This window comes from Macrobrachium nipponense, chromosome 1 (assembly GCF_015104395.2).
Source record: "Macrobrachium nipponense isolate FS-2020 chromosome 1, ASM1510439v2, whole genome shotgun sequence".
Lineage (NCBI taxonomy): Eukaryota > Metazoa > Arthropoda > Malacostraca > Decapoda > Palaemonidae > Macrobrachium > Macrobrachium nipponense.
This window is the reverse complement of record NC_087200.1, coordinates 64,538,593-64,544,840: the sequence shown is the minus strand read 5'-3', so window position 1 is coordinate 64,544,840 and position 6,248 is coordinate 64,538,593. Positions and strand designations below refer to the sequence as shown.

Genomic DNA, 6,248 nt, shown 5'->3' with positions numbered 1-6,248 from the left:
CATGAGGTGCACTGACGGCACTATTTCCCAAAGGGGTCTAGTAGGGTTTGGTGGTCAGCAACACTGTTTGGGAAACTGAAATGTGGCAACGTCCACTCGGCAAGACTTTATTGAGAAAAAACAAAAATGGGCCTTCCCGGAACCCTTTTACACTACCCAACAAAAGTATAAATAAACAAAGGTCAGTGTTCTTATGTATTAATAAACAAAGTCAGTTTTCTTATGTATTACAAAAACAAAGTCAGTTTTCTTATGTACTAATGGACAAGACAGTTTTCTTACGTATTAATAAACAAAGTCAGTTTTCTCGTGTATCAATAAACAAAGACAGTGTTTTTATGCGTTAATAGACAAAGTCAATGTTCTCATGCATTAATAGAAAAAGTAAAATTTCTTATATATTAATAAAAAAAGGCAGTGTTCTTATGTATCAATAAATAAAGTCAGTGTTCCTATGTATTAATAAACAAAGTCAGTGTTCTTATGTATTGATAGATGAAGTTCGTATTCTTATGTATTAATAAACAAAGTCAGTGTTCTTATGCACTAATAGACAAAGTCAGTGTTTTTATTTATTAATTTACAAAGCCAGTTCTCTTATATATTAATAAACAAAGTTAATTTTCTTATGTATCAGTTAACAAAGTCAGTGCTCTTAACACTATTTTGATAACGGCAATGGCGTTTTTAGAAAAGAGGGCTTGATTCCCTAATGACAGGGACCCTTGTAATAACATATACGAAGGCTGTCTCTGTCTGCCTTTGTCCATTAATGCATAAGAAAACTGACTTTGTTTTTTAATATATGCATTTATTGATACATAAGAAAACTAACTTTGTTTATTAGTACACAAGAAAACTGTCTTTGTCCATTAATACACAAGGAAACTGACTTTGTTTACTGATACATTAGAATACGAACTTTGTTTATCCATACATAAGAAAACCTTCTTTGTCTATTAATACATAAGAAAACTGACTGTTTAAAAATACATAAGAAAACTGACTGTTTAAAAATACATAAGAAAACTGACTTTGTTTATTAATACATAAGAAAACCTTTTTTGTCCATTAATACATACGAAAACTGACTTTGTTTATTAATTCATAAGAAAACTGACTCTATCCATTTGTACGCGAGAACACTGATTTTGTTTATAAATACAAAAGAAAAGTGGCTTTGTGTGTTACTATAGAAGAACACTGACTTTGTAACGGCTCATGCAAATGACTCAAAGAGAACATGAGGAAGCGACGGTCGAAAGAAGACTCTGAAGATGATAATGAGACAAATGTTATTCGTAGAAAACAAAATTCATTTTCTGACTTCATAAAGGCGCCGATACCAGTCACAAGCTATAAAGGATCATAAGAAAATAATCTCCGCTATAGATGGCCTTTGGAAAGATGAAAATGTGAGATACACGTGGCTGCTGACCTTAAACTGAAAAAAACATCTCGCAAGCAATAAATCGATCAGGAAATTCGAGTTATGATTAACTTCAACCATTTCACGGACTTGGATTCGATTATGGATGTCCGTCTTACGCAACGCGACCGATCGATATCGAGGCTGCTGGTTTCAGGTCAACTAGAGAGCTTTATGTTTCTTTATTTAAAAACGTTTCTCATCATTTCTGGTTTTCTGACGTATATCGTCAATATTTCCGTACAACTCAAGTTAAGATTTTATGAATACATACATAACATGATTACATCTATAACACTTATATACCATAATATATATACTAATATATATATATATATAAATAACTAATAATACTATCTATATTATCTAATTATATAGAATATATCTATTCAAGACTAATTTGTTACATATAACAATATAAATGCAATACCATCATTAAAACACTTTGGCCACAAGGGCTGTGTTTACAATTCAGGTTTGCTGTAGCGTCTCTCGTCTTGTTTTCCATAGTTCCTTACAGCCGAAATTAAGACATCCGTCTGTAATTCATGTAATACATAAAACAATGGAGACTTGAAATAATGCATAAAACATAGGAGACCTTCAATAAAAGCCGTACCAGGGAATCAGTCGCAGGATACAAAATATGCATGAAAATACCCCAGGGCACTACTAAGCTTTATAGAAAATAATAATATTATTATTTCTGAACGCATTCGATGAAAGCGAAAAAAAATTAAACTGTATCTATAAACCCAATCAATTCGTTCGTTTGAGGAATGATTTACAGGGCAAAGTTTGTTGAACATATGGACAGGAATAACTGAATAAACAAACGAATGCGCATGTAAACGCTTAAAACAAGTAACAAGAATAATTAGAGTTTGTCCGAAGGACAGTCTAAAGGGCTAACAAGAGAATGGCAACAGTATACACAGGTGCTAAAATTCCTGACAGGTGTTGAGGATGGTATCGCGTCGCAGATGTTTGTAGACAAATCTCATAATCAAATAGATAAGAAATCATTTCATAAGAAAGGTAGTTTCAATTTAGTGGAGAGAGAGAGAGGGGGGGGGGGGGGTTAATGTCGAAGGAAGATGTCTTGCGTGTGATCGATACCGGCCCATGTGCAACCGGGAAGTCACAGTGCTGTCTCTTGCTCAATGCTGAATAACCACTGTCGTGTAATACCCCTTAAGGACTTTGATGGTGTTGTATTTTCATACTACAATACCCCAGGTCAAATTTCGATGCCCAGGACTTCTCACTGATGGGGTTTGGCTGTGACATGTCTTAGCAACTGTTAGAGGACAAGACCTTTCAGTCAACAAAAGTAGTATCATTACTTATATACATTTGTGATTGCATGGTTTAGCCACAGTTTATTTCTTTCCATCTGTACATGCAACCACACACATCACGTAGGTAAACACAACAATGGCATGTACACAAATGCCTTATTTAGCAGACATGTACGCTCACAGACATGTGATTTATCATGGACTTCGCGTGAAATGTTTACTGTCCAATAAAGAATTTGTTTCATCTTGTAAAGTGTCAATACAGAATAGAGATGGTTTTGTTTTCTCCTCGGGTTTCAGCGTGTTAGTGTTGCTAAGCTTAGCCATTAAAAAAAAGAAATAAAAAGGACGAAAGGGATGGGGGAAAAACCGGTCGTCCATCTATGTCACAAATGAAGCACCTATTCAAGAATACCAGTTGTGTAGTGGGCGAGAATCCGGACGCGCTCTATAGTCTTGCACGATACGCACACCGCTCGCAACGCCAGCTCGCGACTACACCGGTCTGGTTGCACCCCAGTTTGACCTACCTGTCAGGCACCAGGGTTTTCTACGATACTCGCTCGCGTTCGGTCTCGTTGCCGAAGCTCGCTGGGTGCGCGGTTGCCGAGGGCTTCCGTTTTCTATTTGGAGAAGAGACGGAGTCCGTGCGAGGACTCCATCTGGGTCGCACGCGGATTTTGAGGGGGACTGCTGGAAGGTTATTAGAACTGCTTGACCGGATATTATTGTAATCATTATTGTGATTTTGTTGGCATTACCGTTGTTAGCGGTAATTATGTCGAATCGTAATTATAGCATGTTGTGGTACTTATTTTATAGTTTGAATTTTGTATGCAAATTGAAATGCTGTTGCTTAGCAAGATAGAAAGCATAAAGAATCAAAAATGTTTAAAATGGCCATACTTCATACGGTTTACAGATGATACACTATTGTTAAGAACGCCCTCAATATTCCCGAATTTCTTGCCCATATTGCATAGTCACCTGAGATGGTCGACGTTGTCACAATCGCTGAAACAGCTAACCAATAACTCAATAAATCCTTCACGTGGGACCTTGAAATATTACATTGCCACGCTAGTCTCAGAGCTGGAAGCATAGCCTATTTATAATGAATGAAAACACCCAATTTCAAACTGCTAAATCAAGATCCCTAGATATCGGAGACAATATTACCATCGTATGCATTGTCAATTACATCAAGATCTGGCCCGAAGGGGGTAGTGGCGTCAGTGCACCTCACATGATGCACTGTAGGCATTACTAAAGGTTTTTTGCAGCGTCCCTTCGGCCCCTAGCTGCAATCCCTTTCATTCCTTTTACTGTACCTCCGTTCATATTATATTTCTTCCATCCTTGCTATTCACCCTCTCCTGAAAATTATTTCATAGCGCAACTGGGAAGCTCCCCTCCTGTTACACCTTTCAAAACTACCTATCCTCAATTTCTTTTCCAGCTCTGAACGACCTCAATGGTCCCAGCGCTTAGTCTTTGGCCTAAACGCAGTATTCCATATCCCAAACCAAGACCTGTGAGTTGCTCTTTTTAATAAATAACTCCTGTACTCAAGTATAATTAGAGGGTCTCGAGTTTCTCGGAAGGATACGCTTACCTCCTGTTAAGCCTAAAGTGTATAATTTAAAGATGGAACATCCATCGCCTGTGTTAGGTCAGATGTCATGACCTGAGATCCTGCGTTCTAGTACAATAACAAGGCGTGATCAGACCTCCATCTTACTTTGGGCGGATGCTAAAATCTACGGCCAAACAGAGCGTTGTTTCACCAATGAAAATTAAAATAAATACGCTATATTTTATTAGAAATAATTTTTCTGTACTATGTAACATGCAAGTTATTTATTTTTGACATTTCCTTTCTAATCAATAAGTCATAAATATCCTATCCTAATATTCCTGTATCTTTTTAATTCAACGCGAAACATCTTTTTCAGACCTTTCTTTAGGCTTTCCTACCCCCAAACAACAACAAAAACAACAACAACAGCAAAGTAGTTTGTAGGCTTACTCCCCAAATAAGCGAAGAATGACGAACAGATGAAGACTCCCTTATCAACAAAACACGAACTTTGTAAAACAAGATATGTTTCTTGTCAGCAAAGGTTGTTCACTGAAGCATATTCATGATAAAAAAAATTGTTACTTTCTAAACCAGTAGTTTTTAAAAAAAATTTTGCCTTGCGCCCTCCTCTGCCTTATGTATAGATCCCACGCCCCTCATACCCCTGAAATTTTTACCAACTATAAACTATAAACAATATGTTGTCTATTTGTATACTGTCGATAAACAAGATTTGAAATGAAAGATGACTTCTATTTTGAATTTTCGGCCTGTTCTCAGATAATAAGGAGAAAACTTGGAAGCAGTGATACTGTTTTTGGCAATTTTTCAAATAACATCACAAATTAGAAAATTAATATTCACTATCTGGCAACCCTGCTTGCGACGCCCTTTTGGAAGCTGCAGGAGCGCCGCCCCAGTTCAAAGGTGCGTCCACACTGTCGAACCATGTCCGACGGACAAACATTGTTACCAATTAACAATTGTCTGCCGGTCTTTGCCTTGTGAGCAGAGTAAAAACACTGGTATACAACCTCATCTGGTACCACCGTTTGTTGCCAGATCTACTTCCATCGTTTCCCTGCTTATGACGTCATCCTGCTTCGCCTATGATATGGTAACATTGTGTGTCGTCGGACATTGCTCGACCGTGTGGACGCACCTTAAGAATCACTGTTCCTAACAGTTCCTCAAAGCACTGTTATGTTTAAATAAAAGTAGAAAAATCGATGAGGTTCGGGGGAAATGAAAAAGCCGGATGAGAGTGTAGACATTGTATGCTGTCGACGCACATGTTACTATTATACAACATTAACTTTTACTTAAGGATCTATAGGAAGTGCCATGCTACCATTTACCGTGGTATCCACGCACGTGATTAAATCAATGAAACAAAAATTTGTAATGAGGGTTTCAAGGCGAGATGAAAATAGAAGGAATGAAAACTTCCTGGTGTTTTCAGGACCAAATAGGGACTCCCCAGTGACATTTCGGCATTCTGAACGGTATTCCCCAAAATTACATGTTAAGCCCACAAAAACTGGTTTTCCATAGGCTCCTCCGCGCTAACACTGAAACAAAAACTCCAATGAAATATGCTTTGGGCTACTATTGAACTAAGCAGTAATTTGGGTACTTAGGGGTGATCAAACGCCGTTAGTCACAACCATGTGGGTAAAAGGGGCATAGGGCCCAAGAAACAGCTGCGCAAGTGACTTGCTCAGATCCGGAAGTAGAAAACATACATTACATACTGTATATATATAATAGTATGTATATATCAAATAATTCAGTCAGTATCACATGGTGCCTCATCACAACAACCAAAGACATATTCGACGGGCAATAAGGCGCTCCAAACAAGTATTTGTTTGTTTGTTTGTATGGTATTTTTACGTTGCATGGAACAAGTGGTTATTCAGCAAGGGGACCAACG

At 37.6% G+C, this 6,248-nt stretch overlaps 1 protein-coding gene across 2 annotated transcripts in view; it reads right to left on the bottom strand.

Moving 5' to 3' along the window:
* The window catches only part of LOC135219366 (uncharacterized protein C12orf56-like), a 144,727-nt gene extending 141,460 nt beyond the window's left edge, over nucleotides 1-3,267 (bottom strand). For both annotated transcript variants that reach the window (XM_064256076.1, XM_064256077.1), the window contains exon 1: nucleotides 3,146-3,267. The gene's annotated coding sequence lies outside the window, so the exon portion shown is untranslated. The remainder of the gene's footprint in view (nucleotides 1-3,145) is intronic.
* Nucleotides 3,268-6,248: the final 2,981 nt, after the last annotated feature.